Source organism: Ornithorhynchus anatinus, chromosome 18, assembly GCF_004115215.2.
Source record: "Ornithorhynchus anatinus isolate Pmale09 chromosome 18, mOrnAna1.pri.v4, whole genome shotgun sequence".
Taxonomy (NCBI): domain Eukaryota; kingdom Metazoa; phylum Chordata; class Mammalia; order Monotremata; family Ornithorhynchidae; genus Ornithorhynchus; species Ornithorhynchus anatinus.
The window spans coordinates 26,765,094-26,787,975 of NC_041745.1; the positions used below are offsets into that span (position 1 = coordinate 26,765,094).

Below are 22,882 nucleotides of genomic sequence, written 5' to 3' on the forward strand. Positions count from 1 at the left end.
AAGGAATTTCAAGGGCTTCTGCTCACGGCTGGTTCCAGGAAAAAAAAAAAACGGCAGGCAGGTGATTAAAAGGTGTTTCAGGGAGAAAAGGAGTGTGAGTTCCTTCCTTCTCTCCCTCTTCCCCTCCCCTTTCCCTCTGAGAAGAAAATCTCTGGGTTAGACAAGATCTTTTCTTCTAAGCTTTGGCACATCACCTGTTTGTCAGACCTGACACCTCCCCCAACAGGCCAGGATTTACTTACAGGTGAGAACAATTCCTTTAAACGCAGACTGTTCTCATTATACTGGACAAAATGGGGGAGCAGGGCAAAGGGGAGGAAAGCAGTACAACCTGTAAAAATCAGCATTTTTCAGTTCTAAAGACATCCGAAAAAGTCCCACTTCATGAGCCCGGCACCCCAGTTACTACAATAAAGGGATTCTTGCCTTTCAAGGGGTGATTTTTTTTCAGGGGGGAACGGAGGGGGCTCCGTTCATGGCAGGCACCGAGGCGCATAGAAGTCAGACCCTTCTTTCTCTTCCTTAGAATGCAAGGGTCCTGCCATATAAAAAGTTATCAAATAGTTATAAAACACCTTTGTTTGACATTAATTGACGAGTAGAACCAAGTCGTAAGAGAAAACTGTCTCAAGTCCAAGGGTCGCTTTTCAACATCTCATTTGTAACGTGACAGAGGGCATGGCTGGGGCAGGTGGTCTGTTTCTTGTCAGTGCGGCGGGGGCAGGGGGAGCGAGGGTACGGCAGAGAGGCCCATTGCTCACTATTGATTCTGTTATTTACAAAAGGCTTCAGCAGAGGGTCACTGGACAACTACCTTTGACCCGATTCCCTTCCCCTGGCATATCTCCCTCTCAACCAGGAATCCTTCCATCCCCAAGAGGGCAAAGCAGGCCCTGTTCCAAGTTCCCGACCATGAGAAAACCTCACACTAAACCCAGCCAATTAGCACCAAAGCCGGGAAAGAACCTGGGCCCCGACACTACTTTTTGCCTGGAACATACAGTGGGTTTAAGTCGGATTTCAGCACAGAGGGAGAATACCTCAAACTGGATAGAAACCTGGCAGGCAGTTTTCAGAAGTCACTCTGGCTGGCAATGGTTTAAGCTGGCCCGCTTTCATTCATTCATTCATTCATTCATTCATTCATTCATTCACCCGTTCGTATTTATCGAGTGCTTACTGTGTGCAATACACCATACTAAGAGCTTGGGAGAATACAATAAAACAATAAGCAGACACTTTCCCTGCCCACAATGAGTGCACAGTCTAGAGTGTATTTATTGAGCGCTTACTGTGTGCAGAGCACTTTACTAAGTGTTTGGAAGAGTACAGTGTAATAATAAACAGACACATTCCCTGTCCCCAACGAGCTTAGAGTCTAGAGAAGGAGACTGTAAATCCACAAAATCAGAGCTACGCTCAACACTGATACATCATTTCCCTTGCTCCCTATTACCTACCTTCCCCTATCCCACCAGCTTACTGTTCCCCAAGAACCCAAACACCTAGCAATAGCAGAAAAACTCTTTTGAGAAGCAGCAGGGGCCCAGAGGAAAGAGCACGGGACTGGGAGTCGGGAAACTTGGGTTCAAATCCTAGTTCTGTGACTTGCTTGCTGATGTGACCTTCTCTGAGCCTCATTTATCTCATGGGGATAAATTGGTGAGCCCCGATGTGGGACATGGATTGTGTCCAGTCTTGTATCTACCCCAGTGCTTAGTACCCTGCCTGGCACGTTTGTACAAATACTAAACAAATACCATTAAAAAACAACAAAAATACATCAGAAAAATCACTTGCTATTGAGCACAACCACATATCCACCCATCATGATCTTGCATTTTATATGAATGTGGCTTCCAGGCTATTTTTGCAAATCTCAATAGTAGGAAAGGTGGTCCTCCCTCTTAGACAATCTGACCAAGAATAGCTTCTAAGGTTGCTCATTTCCAGGACAATATTATTTTCATTCTGTTTTCTAATGGTATTTGTTAAGCTCTTACTATATGCCAGGCACTGTACTAAGTGCTGGGATAGACACAAGCTAATCAGGTTGGTCCCAGTCCATGTCCTGCATGGGGCTCACAGTCTCATTTTACAGTTGGGGTCACTGAAGCACAGAGGAGTGAAGTGACTTGCCCAAGTTCACACAGCAGACAAGTGCAGCAGACAAGTGCAGAGTGGGGATTAGAACCCAAGTCCGTCCAACTCCCAGGCCCTTGCTCTCTCCACTAGGCCACGCCAGTTTACCAGCAGGCTTCCCCACGCCCGACTCCAAATCCTTTCAGATGTTACTGTCACATTTGGCCATGCCAGAGTCACGCATGGCCCCGTGAATATGCTAACCTCTGTCTCTCCTCTCGAAGACTTCAAATTGGAACAGAACTGGCAAATGATTCGTCCTCCAGTTTAAGGGCTGTGAGACTTAAATTAGAAAAGCTCCCTCAATCACAGTCATGTTTTCAGTGTCCTGAGGCAGAATACTGTTGCCTTTCAATGCTCTGCAAAGAACCTGATCCTCGATTAAACTTTCTATGAAGTTAATTCATGCTATGCCCATAACCTGTACTAAAAAAGATCGATCCAAATACCATTAACATTTTACCTAGAATGTTCCCTCTTTTTCCTTTGTGGCTTTTCCCTTGGCCTGCCCCTTCTCAAACCCCCTTTCCCCTCCTCCGACCCCAAGGTTATTGCAATTTCCTTGTTCTCACCTAAAAGAGAGAAGGGGGGCGGGGGGGGAAAGATTTTTGCTACTGTCGACTGTGGGCCCTTTCACCGAAAGATCTATGTACTGGGGCCTCCAGCCAGAGGAAACAAGAGCAAAACTTTTAAATTCCTCAACAGTGGATGTGGGCACCTCTCACAGCTCTCCAGTGGGAAGCTCAGGTAAGCCCGTCAAACGGCAGGGACTGTCTCTATCTGTTGCCGACTTGTTCATTCCAAGCGTTTAGTACAGTGCTCTGCACATAGTAAGCGCTCAATAAATACTATTGAATGAATGATTAGTTCCACTAATCCAAGGAGAGCAGAACTGGGTTTGACTCAGACAGTCATTCCTAAAGGCCCAGCTAAAATGGCTTGGAAATTTGCAAGTGGGAATTCAGACAACTGGCTTCCCACTGCCCAGGATTTGGTCCAAGCTGAGCAGTTCCTCTTCCAGGGGTCCACAGGGTCTGACCCTTGGAGGGCCTGTGGAGGCAGGACCGGTGGGTATCTCCCTAAAATCTGCCCTCTCCTCTCCATCTACCATGTTAATCCAAGCATTTATTCTACCCCACTTAAATTACTTTAACAGCCTCTTTATTAATCTCCCTGTCTCCTGTCTCTCCCCACTCCAGTCCATACCCCACTCTGCCACCTGGATTATTTTTTTACAGAAACGTTCTATCCATGTTTTCCTACTCCTAAAGAATCTCCAGTGGTTTCCCATCCCCCTCCATATATTATGGAAATTTCTCCCCATCGACTTTAAAACACTCAATCACTTTGCCCCATCTTACCTTACCTTACTGCTTTCCTACTACAAGCCAACCCCCCTCTAGAGTGTCCTCCCCCTCTGAAGTGCAAGCTCACTATGGGCAGGGAATGTCTCTATTTCGTATTATACTGTACTCTCCCAAGAGTTTAGTATAGTGCTCTACACACAGTAAGCACTCAATAAATACAATTGACTGCCTGGGATATAGTAAGCACCTAACAAATACCCCCCCAAAAAAAGGTGGGGGGAGGGGGCTGGGACTCCACCTGAGGCAGAGAATGGGAGTGGATGGTCCTTCATTAAGCCTCCTCTGCCCCCAAGGTGGTTCTGGGGCTTCCCCAACTAATGGGGAAGTCAGAAGATCATGGGTTCTAATCCTGGCTCCACCACTTGTCTCCTGTTTGACCTTGGACAAGTCATTTCACTTTTCTGGACCTCTGTTACCTCATCTGTAAAATGGAGATTGAGACTGTGGTATAGGGACTGTACCACACATGGTACAGGGACTGTATTTTGCCCAATTGGCTCGTATCCACGTCAGTGCTTAGTACAGTGCCTGGCTCATAGTAAGTGCTTAACAAATACCATAATTATTATCATCATTATTATTATTAATGGTATCTATACCAAGGGTTCAGGCTGCCTGGGCCACTTCCTCAGCTTGGGGGTTTGATGAGTCAAACATCCAGGAAAACACAAATCTTCCATCGCACTGGGTTATCATCTCTTATCCCTGGAAACAGAATTCTCCAAGGATGTCGGCTATCTGGTGTAAGCTCAGTACATGGGGGGTAAGGGGGTGAGGGTGGGGTGAGTTTCCCCAGGGGAGTCTGGGATGGGATCACCATGACTGCATCCTTCCAACATTTGCCTTGACCTCTTCACCTGGACAAACAGAAATCAGCCCAGATCTCTGTGCTTTTCCCCCTGTGCAGGGACTATAACCCATCAATCAAGCACTGGTATTTAATAAGCGCTGTACTAAGCGCTCGTTCGGACTAACCCTTGTCATTCCTGCAAGTGGGCCCGGGACAATTAGGGCAGCAGGCCCCCACGAGAGGAAACTGAGACTTACAGATTGGCTGGGAAACCTATAGCTTTTTCACATCGAGACATTCATCCCCATTAGATGAATGGGAAATCCCACTCTTCATTTGTGGGAAACTCACAGCTTCACAAGGTAAAGAGCCCTGGGATTCGCGGAGGCAGGGCACTGGGTGAGTCTGACAAACCTCAAATGCCAGGTACAGTTTGGGGTGGCCAGGGCCGCTCTGTCTGTGAATGGCATTTACTAAGCACCTCCCAGGCACAGAACTCTCGTGAAGTAGGGCCCAAAAAGCCAAATTGCCAAGGAGAACTAGCACATTCGATGTTCCCAAATAACTATGCATAGGTGGGCTACACACGTAACTCCTGACCATCATTCATTCGATCATTCATTCAATCATATTTACTGAGTATTATGATGGATCCAAGGCGCCCCCAGAATGATCTTCAAGGTTCAGACGGAGATGGAGATGAGGTCAGCTGCAAACAGCTGTGTCTTCTCCGGCCGGCCCGGGCAACTCCGACTGAAGTCAACCGATACTTCTAACCCCTTGAATCCGGGATCAAGCCCTTAGCCTCGCTAGCCTCCAAGTGATATTTCTGGGTTTGATTACAACTCGTAAAGCATCTCTGCCACTCCTTTACCTCAACCCTGCCAATCTAAGACCCCTCAAATGTGGCCAGTAAGCTGCACGTCACTTTCTCCGCAACTATTCCTCACACCTATTACTTACCTGTGGAAATTAGATTACAAATCATCACAAAGCCCTTTCATGGTAGTTTGGACAAGGTCCCCAGAAAGCTCGCTTAAACAACTTCTGCTGAAAACAGTACCTCTGGTTTCTAGTCACAGCCAAGACCCCTCCCTCAACACCCCTCTACCCCCCACAAACACACACACTCTCACACACTTTCCAATCTGCCTGCACCTTCAAGGAGCAGTAACTGCTCTAAAAGCAATGTTTTTTTCCTGTGAATGGAAGGCTGAGCTCCATAACCAGCGCATTGTTCTCCCTAAATGGACCCAAACTCTGTAAACACCCAGCCTTGCCCAGGCGCGGAGGTGGGAGTGCAGAATGTGTCTTGTTTTAAAAACAGTAAATTATGTTCATTCATTTCCTCCGGCCAAACACTGGTAATAAACTTGGGGAAAGGAGCCGGGAATAAGTAAACAAAAGTCAATTACTTAATGGAGGGGAGAAAGAGGGGCAGGCAAATAGGGAGGGGGGCTCCTCTCCAGGACCTCTTTTAGCAACCCCGCTTGTGAGTTGCTGGGGGCCCCTCCCAGATGTGAACCTCTGGATGGTTTGACCGACAAGGCCAAGTTTTCTGAATGAACTTCGACATATCATCCCCAAAGCCAGCTGTCCACAGACTCCCAGCAAGACAAAGTTTGGGGAGGGCGCAGGGGTGGAGGGCTTTTCTCCACGTGGGATCGGCTGCTGCTTGGGGAAACTGGCCAATCTGGGTTTTCCCCAACTTGATTAGTAGTTTTCTAAGCAGGAATATAATTTCTCTAAAGCAAACCTCTTGCACTAAAACCCTGATTAGCACAGTTTGAAAACAGGGCAGCATACAGTTCTGGGAATTAACTTGCTTGACCCTGCGTTTATAAATGGCATTTAAGTCATCTGCAAGTTAGACTGGGTTGAAAAACCTCCTGGAAGACCACACTGAAAGAATTTGCTGGATTTATTGGATTTTCTAGGATAAGAGAAAAAATAAGCCTCAAATTCCTCTTGGCTGGTCTCTGAGAAAAACAGAGAGTGGATCTCTCCTCACTTTACTCGGAGGGGATCCCGGCTAGGGATATTTGTGCAGTCACGTGTCCCCACTGGGGGAAAGACCAAACAATCAATCATATTTATTGAGGGCTTACGGTATGCCTGCAGAGCACTGCACTAAGCGCTTGGGAAAGTATTATATAGCAGGGTTGGTTCACACATTCCCTGCCCACAAGGAGTCTGCAACCTAGCGTGGGAAATAGACATTAATAGAAATAAATAAATCATTCAGTCAACCATATTTATTGAGTGCTTACTGTGTGCAGAGCACTGTATAAAGCGCTTGGGAGAGTACAATATATCAGAAACGTTCCCTGCTCACAACGAGCTTGCTATCTAGAATAAGTAACAGAAGAAGAATAAATAAATAAAAGAATAACAGAAGAATAACGAGTCACAAGAACTCCACCTGAAAATTCTGCAGTCCCTTTCCCTTTTTTATGGTATTTGTTAAGCGCTTCCTATGTGCCAGGCACTGTACTAAGCGCTAGGTAGATACAAAGTAATCAGGTTGAACAGTCCCTGTCCCACGCTCACAGTCTTAATCCCCATTCTACAGATGCGGTCACTGAGGCACAGAGAAGTGAAGTGACTTGCCCAAGGTCAAACAGCTGGCATGGGACTGAGCTGGGATTAGAACCCAGGTCCTCTGACTCCCAGGTCCGGACTCCGCAGATACACAGGAACTGCGGTTGGTGGGTGTTTAAGGTAAAGCAATTAGCTGCCCCAAGAGAGAATGAACTTCCTTGGCTCCTGGATAGGGCCCTTGAGGCCCGGTATCTCTTTATCTCCCAAGTGTGAAATCAGCATTCTCCCCCAGGAAGGTGGCCACAAAACACTTGTAGGTTTCAAACCTCTCCTCCCCGCAATTAAGAATGAATATCTCAAGCAGTTTCTACGGGCAATGGGTTTATGACACCCTCTCAATCAGTTCAAGGTAAACAAAAAACCAAGCTAACAAAAGACCTCCACCTCATTAGGGACTTGGAAAAAAAAGGAAGTGTGGAAATAGCTACCTTTCTGGTTCCCAATAGCTAGCCCCTCGTTAAAGGTGAACAAGGGTACTTTTTTAGTCCTACTTTACCACCCTGGATAGATGGCTTCCTGGAGCCGGTTTTCACCATTGCCAAACAAACCAAACCCACTTTCTTTATCTAGAAAAGAGGTGCGGCAATAAATTTATAATAATGAAATTTTTTAAATTCCCACTGTGAGCAGCTTTAATTCAAGTTCACACTTGAAACCCCAGTCTCCTGTCACTATGGCCCGGATCCAAAGATGTCCATTAGTATTTGCTAAATTCCCATTTTTTTCTCCACTTTCTGCTGGCCCTCTGATGCTATTGAGCAGTGAAAGGCCTCTAAATTAGCAACTCTTCCAGAAAGCAACGGCTTCCGAAAGGCATTTTCTTGCTTAATCCCCACCTTTCAGGTGAATCCTCGTCTTTAAGAACTCAGAATCAAATTCATCTGTTCATTGATTTCATCTTCATCAATGGTATTTACTAAGCACTCTCTGCAGAGCACAATACCACAGAGATTTGATTTCCTTCTTTGGCTTTTATCACTTACATCTGTGCATTTTTTTCTTTCCTACACAATGTATGGTGACATTCCCGAACTTGTCTTCTCCATTAGACCATAACCTGCTCTACATTGCCTTTGACTAATAGAGAATTTTCCTAGGCAGCCCAGTAGAACAACCCTCCGCGTACTTGAGATGTTGATACTGCATTGGATTCAGAGTTGTTTTAGGATCACAGTACTCACTAAGCCACAAACAGCATGGCCTAATGAGAAGCAGCGCAGTCTGGTGGAAAAAGGACGGGCCTGGAAGTAAGAAGGTCCTGGGTTCTAATCCCGGCTCTGCCACTTCTCTGCTGTGTGTGACCTTGGGCAAGTCACAACTTCCCTGGGCTTTAGTTACCTCATCTGTCAAATGGAGATAAGGACTGTAAGCCTGATGTGGGACATGGACTGTGTCCAAACCGATTATCTTGTATCCACCCCAGCATTTAGTACAGTGCTTGGCACAAAGTATGTGATTAACAGATACCATTAAAAAAATTTTTTGGAGACATATTTAGTGAAAGCTGCTCTCGTTGGGTTACTAGCGGAAAGGAACCTGGGAAAAGTCAATAGTACCTATAGACATTTCCCAACATCCAGAATTTAAACATGGGAATTTAAGCTTAATGAGCCTAAAGACAAAAGGGAGGAAAAAAAAACCCCACATCCAAGTGTCAGCACACCCCTCGGCATATAGGCTTCTGCTTAGAAAAGTAGCATACAGTAATGGATAGAGCAAGGCTTGGGAGTCAGAAGGTCATGGGTTCTAATCCCCGCTCCACCACTTGTCTGTTGTGTGACCTTGGGCAGGTGACTTCACTGCTCTGGGTCTCAGTTGTATCTACCCCAGTGTTTAGAACAGTGCTAAACACATAGTAAGCACTTAGGAAATACCATCATTTTTACTCACAGACTATTGTAAATACACTGTGCAAACGACCTTCACTAGATCCACAGATGGTGGTCTGAGAGTATAACCTCAAACATCACCAATTCCTGAAAGAAGTCAGCTGCCAGCTTTCTCTCTTCTGAATTTAAAAGTCTCTGCCTGGCTTGCTAATTGGATCTCAATCCCTGGAGATTATGGCAAATGTAGGCCTTTAGGCTTCTGGAAAAAAGTAGGGGGGTTTTTTGTGGTATTTGCCAAGTGCTTAGTATAGTGCTCTGCGCACAGTAAGCATTTGATGAAAAAGATGGAATGAACGAATATAAAACCGGATATAAGTGCTACAGAGGTGGAGGGGGTTGTGAAATTTAGGTGAAGCAGAGGGTGGCAGGGCAAGGGAGGTTAGATTTTGATGATAAGGTCTCCTGAAGGAGATGTGATTTCAGAAGGGCTTTGAAGATGGGGAGAAGCGACTGTTCTATTAGATATGAAGGGGAAAGGACACCCAGGAGCAGCAAGAGAGACCAGAACGAGGCACTGTCCTCATTTAAGAGGATGGAAGAGTGTGAGCTGGGGTGTGGTAGGAGAAGAGAGAGATTGCTGGCTAAATGCTTTAAAACCAATGATGAGGAGTTTCTGCTTGATGAAGAGAGGAATAGGCAACCACTGGAGGGTTTTGATAAGTGGGGAAGCGGACTCTGCCAACATTTTAATCAAGATGATGGCCAAAAGGAGGGCAAAAAAAGGGAGGGAGAGAAGCAAGGAATCCACAGATTTAAGGGTCCCTCCCTGTGGACCATCCTTAAAGGCTGATAATGACAATAACAATAACAATCGAGGTATTTGTTAAGCGCTTACTATGTGCCAACTAATACACTAAGCTCTGGGGTAGAGACAAGCAAATCAGGTGGGATACAGTCTCTTTTCCACATGGGGCTCATAGTCTTAATCCCCATTTTACAGATGAGGGTATTCAGGCACAGAGAAGTTAAGTGGAAGAACTGGGATTAGAACCCAGGTTCTTCTGACTCCTAGATCTATCCACTAGGTCTACCACGCTGCTAACTGACCAACAGATCTTCCTCCTCTGACAGAGAGGTCAGTTAAACAGTCAGTCAGTGGTATTTCTTGAGCACTTATTGTGTGCAGAGGACTGTACTCAGTGCTTGGAAGAGTACCACAGTTGTCAGACATGATTCCTGCTTTCTAAGAGTTTACAGTCTAGAAGTTGTGTGGAGGCAGAAAATTGAACAGGAGTCATTCCCTGGACCCTGCTTCACCTAACCTTCCCCGTGCTTTCTTCCTCCCAACCCTCCCCCAACAAAACTTCTTTGCTTTTAGCTTCCCACCTCCAACGCCACCATCCTCCCACCTCATCCCGTACATATCAGCTGCCTTACTCCCTTATATTTTGTTTATTCTTTATTTATGATATTTGTTAAGCACTTACTATTTACTAGGCCCTGTACTGAGTGCTGGGATAGAAACAAGCTAGCCAGGTTGGACACAGTCTGTGACCTACATGAAGTTCAAAGCTTTAATCCCCATTTTACAGATGAGGTAACTGATGCATAGAGAAGTTGAGTGACTTGCCACAAAGCAAAATGTGGCGGAGTCAAGATTAGAACTCAGGTCCTCTGATTCCCAGGCTTGTGTTCTTTCCATTACGCCACACTGCTTTTCTGAAAATGCTTAGGATGACATCATTGTGTCCATTTACCAGATGAGAAAATGGGCCCAGAGAGGTTAAGTCACTTAGCCAAGGTTCCCCAGCAAGAATCAGTACCCCCCACCCCATCCATACCCAATTAACCCTTCACTCTCACTTAACTCCCCACTGTCCTTTCCCATTCCCCAAGGCTGCCTTAGTTTTTCTTCTTATGGTACTTGGTAAGCACTTACTATGTGCCAAGCACTGTACTAATTGCTGGGGTAAATACAAGATAATTAGGTGGGACATCCTCCCTGTCCTACACTGGGCTCACAGTCTAAGTAGGAGGCAACAGGATTTAATCCCCATTTTACCAATGAGGTAACTGAGGCTCAGAGAAGTTAAATAACTTGCCCAAGGTCACACAGCAGACAAATGGTAGTGTCAGGATTAGAATCCAGATCTTCTGACTCCCAGGCTCATGCCCTTTCCACTAGGACAACACTGCTTCCCTTAAGAGGCCTAACTGGTTAAAGCCGCCAGGGAAACACACACCTATGCCCACGTTCAAACTCTCTTCCACAGTGCTTTGCACACAGTAAGCGCTCAATAAATACGATTGAATGAAAACGTCGATCCCTAGGTTTCTTGACTCCGCCAGTCAGTTTGACCTCATGAAACGCGAGCACCCAGGTAAGCATGATTCCACTTGCAGGAGAGGCAAGCAAGGCAGAAGCTTTTTAAAGTTGCCCATCTTGCTACATTTGTCTGCACTTCAGCACAATTTTTTTCAACACCTGAACACTGACAGGTCCAAAAATACCGACCAAAGTCAACAGAACCCAAGCAGCAGCTAGTTTCCAACACCTCTTTGTGTTATTCACTCCTCAACCACTGGTCAGGGCGCCCAAGATCATGTAAATCTTTCATGAAAGAAATTGACCAGGCACGAGGAAAAATAACTGTGCCTCTTGCCAAGGTGGAAAGAAAGCATTCTGACTTCAGTTCTTTGGGGTGGAAGGGGAGAAGGGAGAAAAGAAGGGGGGGACTAGGGGAAAAAAGTCAAAGGTCCACTTCCCCCTCCTAAAAGCTCTGTTCCTCATTTACATTTTTCTTCCCTAAGTGAAACACAAAATTAAATCTGAAGGCTTAATGGAAGAAGTAGCCCCGAGTGGTTGGCTGGATGTCTTCTCGAAAACTGGAGCGGTTTGGATGAAGTAGAATTGTTAGGTTTGTTCGCAGGACCAAGGTCTGCGTCGTAGTTCTACGGGATACAATGGAGCGTCTATGTTACCGGTGCTCCACAGCACCGAACGGCTGATGTTAATTTGACTTGGTGGAACGGGGAAATAATCAGATGCGGAGGGGGTTCAGACGGAAATATGAACTTGGTAAAAGGGACTCCCAGACTCTCCGGTCAGCAGCACACCCTAATTCTTTTTAGGGGCCTGGATAAGCAGCAGCTCAGCTTACGTCACTAATTCAGCGGTGTTTATTGAGCAATTACGGTGGAGAGAGCGCTTGGCAGAGTCCAATACGATCAATCGTATTAATTGAGCATTTACTATGTGTAGAGCACTGTGTTCAGGGCTTGGGAGAGTACAATAACTCCTTGTGGACAGGGAATGTGTCAGTTTATTGATATATTCTACTCTCCCAAGCACTTGGTACAGTGTTCTGCACAGGTAAGCGCTCAATAAATACGAATGAATGTATGAATACAACAGAATTAGCAGACACGCTCCCTGCCCATAATGAGTTTACAGTCTAAAGGGGGAGACAGACATTCATATGAATAAATAAGTCATTTATCATATATAGTTTATAGATATGTACATAAGCGCTGTGGGGTTAGGAGTGGAGTGAATATCAAGTGTCCAAAGGTCACAGTTTGAAGTGCATAAACAACGAAGGGAGATGAAGCCAGGGAAAACAGGGCTTAATCGGGGAAGGCCTCTTGAAAGAGATGTGGCCATAGTATTCATTCATTCAGTCATATTTACTGAGTGCCTACTGTGTGCAGAGCACTGTACTAAGCGCTTGGAAAGTACAATTCGGCAACAAATAGAGACAATCCGTACCCAACAACGGGCTCACAGTCCGGAACGCTTAGTAATGCTTTGTGGGATCAAGACTGAGCCCCATGTGGGATATGAAACAGAGTGGGTAGACCTGTTCCCTGCCAACGACGACCTTACAGTCTAAAGGGGGAGACAGACAAGAATATAAATAAGTATTATTGCCACTCGGGTGCTCAGGCTACACAAGGGCTATTATGAGGACTGCCAACATGCCCATTTCAAACCAACTAGAGCGCTCTACCACTTTCGAGCTACGGGATCTTGTGCCAGCCATTTCACCTCTCGGTGCCTCGGTTTCATCATGTGGGGATGATGGGGATCAGATTCCCGTTCTGCGGCCCTCTGAGACTGTGAGCCCTGTGTGGGACAGAGACTGTCCACGCCGATCTCGTAGTTACCCCTGCACTTGATAATTACCTCCAAAATCATTGATTAAGTTTGCAAAGAAGTCACTGAGCCTGTATGAGATTGGGGACCACCTCGCCTTACTACTTCTAGTGATAACTGTGTAATTGTTGAGCGCTTACTATGTGCCAGGCCCTGTACCAAGCGCTGGGGTGGATACAAGCAAATTGGGTTGGACACAGTCCCTGTCCCATGTGGGTCTCCATCCCCAATTTACAGATGAGGTGACTGAGGCCCAGAGAAGCGAGGTGACCTGCCCAAGGACACACAGCAAATAAGTGGTGGAGCCAGGATTAGAACCTATGACCTTCTGCAGCTGCCCCTCCTTCTGGTGCATTTTGGCTTTCTCTAATTTGTGCCACTACTGGGTGAGAGAATTTTAGCATTAGCACTTCCCAACTGCAACTGAGACAAATCCTGACGAGCACATCAAACTTCCCTAATAATGATAGTATTTCTACAGCTCTTACCCTTGTGTCAAGTGCTGGGGTAGATGCCAGATAATGAAGTCAGACACAGTCCCTCTCTCAAATAACTCTCAAACGAAGGGCTGGAGAACAGGTGTCCGATTTGCTTGCATCCACCCCAGCGCTTAGTAGAGAGCCTGACACATAGGAAGCGCTTAACAAACACCACAATTATTATAATTACTGTCTCAGATCCTCACATCACAGATCACTGTGGGCAGGGAATGTGTCCATTATATATTGTACTCTCCCAAGCACTTAGTACAGTGCTCTGCACACGGTAAGCACTCAATAAATACGACTGCCTATCCCGGCTCTGCCACTTGTCAGCTGTGTGACTGTGGGCAAGTCACTTCTCTGTGCCTCAGTTACCTCATCTGTAAAATGGGGATTAAGACTGTGAGCCCCGTGTGGGACAACCTGATGACCCTGTATCTACCCCAGCGCTTAGAACAGTGCTCTGCACATAGTAAGCGCTTAACAAATACCAACATTATTATTACCAACTCTGCTGTATTGTACTCTCCCAAGTGCTTAATACAGTGCTCTGCATGCGGTAAGCACTCAGCGTGGCTCAGTGGAAAGAGCACGGGCTTTGGAGTCAGAGGTCATGGGTTCGAATCACGGCTCGGCCACTTGTCAGCTGTGTGACTTTGGGCAAGTCACTTAACTTCTCGGTGCCTCAGTTACCTCATCTGTAAAATGGGGATTAAGACTGTGAACCCCACGTGGGACAACCTGATTACCCTGTGTCTACCCCAGTGCTTACAACAGTGCTCGGCACATAGTAAGCGCTTAACAAAAAATACCAACACTCAATAAATTCCAATGATTGATAAGGAAATTGAAGCACAGAGAGGTGAAGTGACTTGCCCAAGGTCACAGAGCAGACAAGCGGCAGAGCCAGGGTAGTAATAATAATGTTGGTATTTGTTAAGCGCTCACTATGTGCCAAGCATTTTTCTAAGCATCGATGAAAACCAGGGACTCCCGAATCCCAGTCCTGGGTTCTTCCACTAGGCCACGTTGTCTCATTCACTCAACTGTATTTATTGAGCACTTCAGTGCAGAGCACTGTATTAAGCTCTTGGGAGAGTACAATATAACAATAAACAGAAGAGCGGAGCAGGAAGAGAACTGGGAGCAGAGTAAAGGGAAGAGAGAGTGGTGGGAACTGGGTGATGCAAAAGGATCGAACCAGAGCTGAGAAGAGTGGGTAAGAGGGGGCACATTGAGGAGAGTAACAACACTGAACTGAATTTCTAAGTGCCCTGATGCCACAGCCAAATTCAGCTGGCTCTCCCAGGGACCTAGCCAAGGCAACAGAGCTGCCAACACATACCCAGAATCTGCCCTGATAAGAAGGGGTTATGTTTTCCAGAAGCATAGAGAATGTACAGCAGGGAATTTTCTTCGCTGGGGATTCTGGTCTTGGCCGGGGGAAAGCTTTAGAGATTCCCTATAAAGGCAAAAAGATTTTCAGCTCTCCGACCAAATAGAGTCATCTCTGCCACAGAGATAAATGACACCTACGGCTCTTCTAAGCTTTTCATTCGGGTGAAAGTTTCACCTCCTGTCCACCACCAACCTTTTCACCTCGGCTACACACTATCCATCAATCAACCAATGGTATGTATAGAGTGCTTACTGGGTGCACAGCACTGTACTAATAATAATGACGGTATTTGTTAAGCACTTCGCTGGGGTAGATAGAAGGTAATCAGGTTGTCCCAAATGGGACTCACAGTCTTCATCCCCATTTTACAGATGAGGTAACTGAGGCACAGAGAAGTTAAGTAACTTGCCCAAAGTCACACAGCTGATAAGTGGCGGAGCTGGGGCTAGAACGCACCACCTCTGACTCTGATTTGTTAAGCGCTTGCGAGAATACTATAGAGTTGGTGAACATATCCCCTGTGCACTTAGACTGTGAGTCCCATGAGAGATAGGGACTGTGTCTGACCTAAAATAATTGTACCTCCCCAGCTCTTAGAACCATTTTTGACAACATAATAAGCGCTTAACAAATACCTTTTAAAAAATGAGTTTACAGTCTAGAGGAATATCATCCTAAGTACTTGAGAGAATGCAATTCATCAGAGTTGGCAGATACATCACTTGTCCACAATGAGCTTTCAGTCTAGAGGGTAACTGTCCTAACCGCTTGGGAGAGTACAGTACAGTAGAGTTGGTAGACAAGATATTCAATCGTAATTACTGAGCCCTTACTGTGTGCAGAACACTGTACTAAGCGCTTGGAAAGTACTATGCAGCAATCTGTCCCCAGGTTGCTTACGGTTCGACACAAATGGGGAAATTTGACTTCGATGTCTTCTACCTTTCCCCTTCCAGGACAAATTAAACCAGCAAATGACTGAAAAATATCTAGAGGAAGCAGTGAGCAAGTAGAGGATCTGGGAGTCATCAAGAGTCGGTGTGAAGGCATACTTTCAAAACAGCCAAAGTCAGCCAATCGTATTTACTGAGCACTTACTTTGTGCAGAGCACTGCACTAAGTGATTGAGAGAGTACAGTATAACAATATCACAGGCATATTCCCTCCTCACAAGGAGTTTACAATCTAGAAAAGGAAGCCGAAGCTGCATTGTGTAGCTGGGGGCGTTTCCAGGGAAGACTTGAGAATGAGGAAGAAGTATCCTGAGCTGGAACCTGTGTCTTCATTCCAGCCCTGGGTGACCATGGACGAGTCAGTTTCTTCATCTATGAAATGGATATCGTAATGGTAGCTTCCTTGATCATCCCCGGGCTGTTGAAAGACTTAATGAGACGCTGGCTGTCAAGTGCCTCTTCGGAAGTTAGACTCGTCCTATCTTTAAATACAAAGCATTAGCCTATCCTATCTTGTCCCAGTTGATCCCACATCATGGGGCCAACAAGCTTGGAGTCCAGAATCTCACTTTATGAAATGAAAGGAGTTTATTTTGTTTTGTTTTCTTCTTAGTGGTAAGTGCTTACTTTGTGCCAGGCACTGTACTAAGCGATGGTTTTGCTAAGTGTTTACTATGTGCCAGGCTCTGTACTAAGCTCTGGGGTAGATAACAAGCTAACCAGGTTGGACACAGTCCATGTCCCTCATGGGGCTCGGAGTCTTAATATCCGTTTTACAGATGAGAGAACTGAGGAACCCAGAAATGGCGTGACTTGCCGAAGGTCACGCAGCAAAAACATGGTGGAACTCGGATTAGAATCCGAGTCCTTCTGACTCCCAGGCCCACGCTCTATCCACTAGACCACACTGTTTCTCTTACCACCATGAATAAGAATGAACAAGTTTACTATTTTACAAATGGGAATGAAAAAAGGCTCGGGGAGGTTAAGGACTCAACCAGGATCACACAGCAATTGGGAGGTAAGGTCAGGAGACCTCCGGCTCTCAACTCCCCCCACCAGCCCCCCACCCCCTCTACCGTGGCTCCTAAAATAACCCTCAGCCCCAGAAACGGCTGAGACCAAAGACAAACATGTGAGAAATGGGTCTGTGGCTGTAGTTGAATAAGTTAATGAGACCGGGCGGAAAAAAAAATATTTCCACTGATTACAGTAACACTGGGATCGATCTGAAAGGAGACCATTGAAGAGCAGGGCTTTAAAATCCTCTCCAGATTCCAACAAGAGCTTCGAGTCTTGGGCAACATAGAAAGCTCCATTGATTCAACCCAAGCACAATGAATAAAAGAAGGCTTCAGATTTTAGTTTTTCCAGACCCAGCAAAAGACGACTTTTGTTGGGAGTTTTCCCTCTCTTTAGGTGACAATGATTTATTTGCCATTTCCAGTGGTCAAGGCAGCACTGTGCGAGGAAATGGCTTCTCAACGCCAGTTGTTTTACCTATTACCGATATTCAATGGAAGGGATGGAAATTTTTCACTCTGAGAAGGCTGACTGCATTTCTGTTAAATCAATTCTATCCCGTTGGGTGATTCTCAAGGACCTGGAAAATTCTAATACCGTTCCTCCTGTCGCCATTCCTATCACTCCTACGGACCCCTAGACTATCAACCTAACTGACTGACTGCATCTTTGGACAACTTCAGGGTCCTGCTGTGAGAGCCTCACAAGGTCGGGCCGTGTCTTGGACTCAGACCAATCAATCGATACTATTTGATTGAGCACTTACTATGTACAGTGCACTGTACTGAGTGCGGGGGAGAGTACAATAGAATTGGTAGATACAATCCCTGCCCTCAAGAAGCTGACATTCCAGTGGAGGAGACAGACTTACCTCACCCCATTTAGGCCTCTCCTGGTGGAGGTGGATGGGAAGAACTCCCAACAGGCTCTGCTGCTGCTGCGTCACCACCCCCCACCAAGAGCAAAATCAATCAATGGTATCTACTGAGTGTTTACAGGGTGCAGAGTACTGAACTAAGCACTTGGGAGAGTGTGATGTAACAGAGTTGACAGACAAGCAAAAGAATCAAGTGTGCCCTGAACTCTTCATGAGCTCAATGGGATTAAAAATTCAGTTCAGTTCAACTGCATTTCTTGAGCGCTTACCGTGTGCAAAGCACAGTACTAAGCGTTTGGGAGAGTATAATACAACAATAAAACTCCAAGCAACATCTAGGACAGTGGCATCTATGCTCCCACATCGATCAATCATATTTATTAAATGCTTACCATGTGCTAAGTGATTGGAAAAGTACAACAGAATTAACAGACACATCCTCTGTCCGTAACGAGCTTACAGTCTAGAGGGGGAGACAGACACTAATATAAAGTCATTTATACTATATAATTTATAAATATGTACATAAGTGCTGTGGGCTTGGGAGTGGGGTGTCCAAAGGTCATAGATCCAAATGCAGGGATGATGCAGAAGGGAGAGGGAGCCGGAGAAAAGAGGGCTTAATCGGGGAAGGCCTCTTGGAGGAGATGTGACCTTAATCATGCTTTGAAGGTGGAGAGAGGAGTGGTCTGAGGTATAAGGAGGGGAAAGGAGCTCCAGGCTAGGGGGAGAATGTGAGGAATGGATCGGCGGTGAGATAGACGAGATCGGGGCACAGTGAGTAAGCTGGCACTAAAAGGAGCGGAGTGTGCGGGCTGGGCTGTAGTAGGAGATCAGTGAGGTGAGATAGGACGAGGCATGTTGATGGAGTGCTTTAAAGCCAATGGTAAGGAGTTTCTGTTGGATGCAGAGTTGGACAGGCAGCCACTGGAGGTTCTTGAGAAGTGGGGAGGCATGGACCCAACGTTTTTGTTGATAAATGATCTGTAGAGCAGAGCGAAATATGGACTGGAGTGGGGAGAGACAGGAGGCCGGGAGGTCTGCGATGAAATGTCCCTGTGACATCTGACCCTATCAGGATTTAAAACTAGGAATAGGTTCACAATCCTGGGCCCGACTTCTTCCCGCACACCCCGTTTTTAGACAACGGCAGAGACAATCCCCGGAAGGAACGGGTCAGAGTTACCTCTGAAAATCTATTTCTAGCTAAATGGAAAATATCCAAAGCAGACGTTGAAATTACACGACCACGACTGGAGCCTAAAGGAAATCAAGCTGAAAGAAATTGGGCAGGAGACTAAAAGAATTCCAGTCCCTAAATTCCTCTGAAAAAGAGTTTCCCTCCACCTCAGTCAAAATCCTAACCCAGAGCAAAGGACTCTACATTCAATACAGGCCTAGAGGGCCAGGACTTTAAGGAACTGCCATCCCCGGCTTTCTCGGCTGCATGGAAAGAAGGTTTTTTTTTGCGTATCGAAGTCTTTAGTGGCTAGACAGTGGCCGTCTGCACTTCTTAAATCAGGTGGTAAAGGGTAAACCACAAGCACTGTGATCGATTCCCTCACGTGGGTTCTCGATCACAAAGATGACATGACAAGGACGAGATTCGTCCTGTTTTGATGATAGCGGACTGCATGCATCATCATCATCGTCAAATGCAACTTCACTCAGGTTCAAGTGGGGATGGATTGTTGAAGCAGAGAGATGTTCCTTCACTGCAACACTGCAAATACCTCAACACCTCTCAGGATATAATGAAGAAAACATGCTTAAATCTCTATACATATATATCCACGTACTGTACTATAAATACATACGCACACGTCTTTTAGGTTTTATCCCTTAAATTTCCGGTATCGCAACCAGAACACACAAACACATTCATACACACAAACCCCTCAAAGAAGGCTGAGCCCTGGATTTTTTCTAAATTACAAAAAGGCACAACTTCCAGCTTTGTGATTCCAAAAAAAAAACCAGCTCCCAAGAAATGATCACTTATCAATTTAAATTTTCTAAACTCCAAGGAAAACTCTTTTTAATGGGGAGAGACACCAAGCCGAGGAAGAGTTTGTTTTTGTTTTTGTTTAAAGGACGAAAAACCAGATCGTATGCAAAAATCAGATAAAGGTTCACCACACAGTGACTACTTCCAGTGCTTCCAAGACACTTCGAAATTCTTCAACTTTCCTCACCAAAATAAAAAATAAAAAAGTGAGGAGGGAGGGAAGGAGGAGAAGGAACTAAACTTTTCAGGGATAAGTTAAAGCGGCTCCATTAAATTGGATCTGGCTGTGAACAGACCCATTATACAGATGGGTGCTACACGACGGCTTCTCTATCGCCTCCGTATGTTGTCCTTCTGCACCGTGCGTTCTCTCCGAATGCTTCCTTGGGAGAAGAGCCCATCCATTTCTCCCAACCCGGCTCTCCCAAACCGCAGCCCCTTCCTGCACCGTGAAAGAGGCCGAGGGTCGAGTGGCCCAAGGAGTCCAACGCAGAGACAAGCGATGATAAATCGCTCTCTCACAACCTCCCGAATCTGAGGGGACCCCAGTCACTTCCCAACAGGCTCCTTCCAAGTCGTTGGCCAAAAAGAGCTTTGCTGGGTTTTTCCCATGCCCCCGCCCCCACCCCCGCAAAAAAAAAAGAGAGAGAGCGAGAGGTGGGCGGTGTAGGCCGGAGTGCTGTATAATGAAAACAAGCAACAAGGAAATTTAAAAGATGGATGGACGGCAGCCCGCAATCAAGTCCAATCCCTGTGGCATCTGGGTTCGGGTAATTGGGACTCAGTGGAATATCAATTTACTGGTTAACTAAGAGGAGCCTGTCACATCTCTGTCCCGAGGCTTCAACACACACCGTACTTTCCGAACATGGCGCAGGTCCACTCCCTGCAGGGGGCGACCTGACCCGCTGGCACCCCCCAGGAGTCAGGTGGCGCGTGCCCCTCCCCGGGCAATGCCACTCATCCCGGTGCCGCCAGCCAACAGTGCCCTCGCACACCATATATGGTCACCCCAGGCCATCCCAAAGGCGATGGAAGGAATTTGGAACCCGCCACGGAATGAGGACCTTTCGGTGGGAGGGCCGGACGGGCCGAGCGCCTGGAGACCCATGACTTACCCCTAGGTGGCCAGCCCACGTAGGAAGGGGAACCTGGCATCAATCTATTATTAATCAATCGATGGAGGAATCCAGTCTTTGGGGATGATCAACCCTGGCCTGGAACATGGATGCCTCTAAATATAGACCAGAGCGGGCTGACCTGGAGGCGGGCTGGCCAGAGAAATCTGCAGTTTTTGAGCTCTGATTTCTGGCTTTCAGATCCTGCCCCTTATAAACTCTCTATCTCGGTATTGCTGGGTTGGCTTCACCAGAATCCTCCCCGGTTCAGAATGTCCCATACAAATGACATTAGCTGCCCTGTGTCTGAGGGCACATCACTTCCCCCAAAGAGACTAGTCCCCCCCAACCCAAAAAATCATCCCCACTGCTCATTTTCCAACCAACTGTTCAGTAAATCTCAGTGACAAACAAGGTGACTTTACCATGTGTATAATACTAGAGAATTCCGGAGTCCTTGAAGCTGCCTGTCTCACTGAAAGATTTTCTTCCCAACTGTTGAAAGAAAATCTACCACCTATTCCCCAAAAGACATTCCACTATTAAGAGAAAAAAAAAACACAAGAAAACTTTAAAAAAAAAAGAAATCCAGCCCCATATCTTTCTCCTTGTGACTCGAGAGAGAAAGATTCGGAGAACTTTCTTTCTCCTTGAAATGGGAGATAGAATTAACTTATGGAGAAACAACAGAAATGTCCCTATGGGATGTTAAGGCAACCCAAATAGCCTACAAAGTTAATTGCCCCTTTACAAAACTATGCAGTCTAGAAATGATGACGACTCTCTTTCTTTTTAAGAACCAAACAGATACCACACACCATGTGTGCAAAACAGTCCGTGAACCGAATGCGTCCAGAGACCGACAAACCTAAGGTCAAAAATTAAAGAGGATTCCAGCCATAAAGAAATGAAAAAAACAAAAAGCCTACTTAGAACATCTCACAATTAGAAGAAAAATCTTCCTATTTTCCGGTTCCAATCCACATAGTTTCTTGTCTCAACTCCCCTGGGTCCTTTGGGTTCATTAAAATACTATTTATTCTTGTAGTCACCCTTCTTTAATTTCTACATTACTGTCCATTCCATGCACTTAAATCACTGAAACCCCAATTTCTGGGTCTTGCAGGCTATAAACATACTGTTTTCCTTTTCATCCACCTTCCAGGAGAATCATTTTGCAGAGCTGCGACCCGCCATAAAATACTTGGCTGAAAAGCTCTTGCTACAGAAGAGGAAGCTATGCTAACCAAGCCCCAGGTTTCTATGGCAATACTTACTTTTCCACATTTTAGGGTAAAGTTCGGCTACGGAGACCAGCATTGAGGTTAACAGTTTTAAGTGGCCACTGTGCCGGTTGAAATGTCCCCCCTTTCAAAACTGGGATTAGAACTGAAAACGGTGCCATCCCCTGGAGATCAATCAATCAATCAATCAATCCATCGTGTTTATTGAGCACTTACAGTGTGCAGCACACCGTACTAGGCACTTGGGAGTGTACAACATAACAATGTAACAGAATCGGTGGGCACATTCCCTGCCCAAAGTTGAGCTCACAGTTTATACTGGACCCATCCCGACCATCACAACTCCCTTTGGAGAAGAAAGCTTGGGTTTGGAGAGGAATGAACTTTCAGACTGAACTGTCTGCCTCTGCCCTGCTATTGTGGTTCAGTGCAAGCTGTCTCCAAGGCACACTAAAAAATCTAACACACATAAGAGATATTACTTCCTTCACAAAGGTCAGGCTTTCTCCCCCACACCCACCCTTTCTCCTTGTCACGGTGGCACAATTTTTCTTCATCTTAGGGTGAGATCTCGGGCTTATCGAAACGCGAGAAAAAGCAGACTGTGACCAGCGCTCAGAAAAAGTGCTGGCTGTGGAGAACTGTCATTTGTCTGTCAGTTGGGAAGTTAATGGATTTTGTTTGTTTAGTTTGCTACTGGGACTACACAGGGTTGATCTTGTAAGGCTTTCAGGGAGCGAGAGGCATTCCAGATCGGCGAAGGAATGTCATTGTTCTCTTTAACCCCGCACCCAAAATCTTAAAGCTAACCGAGTAATTTTACACCCAAACTCACCTGCACCTAAAGAACTCTCTAAATAAAACCTCGGGCAGCTGCATTTTAATAGAAAACA

At 46.0% G+C, this 22,882-nt stretch overlaps 1 protein-coding gene across 3 annotated transcripts in view; it reads right to left on the reverse strand.

The window, feature by feature from the left end:
* Positions 1-22,882, reverse strand: part of FGFRL1 (fibroblast growth factor receptor like 1) — a 225,496-nt gene that overhangs the window by 197,879 nt on the left and 4,735 nt on the right. The window lies entirely within an intron of this gene.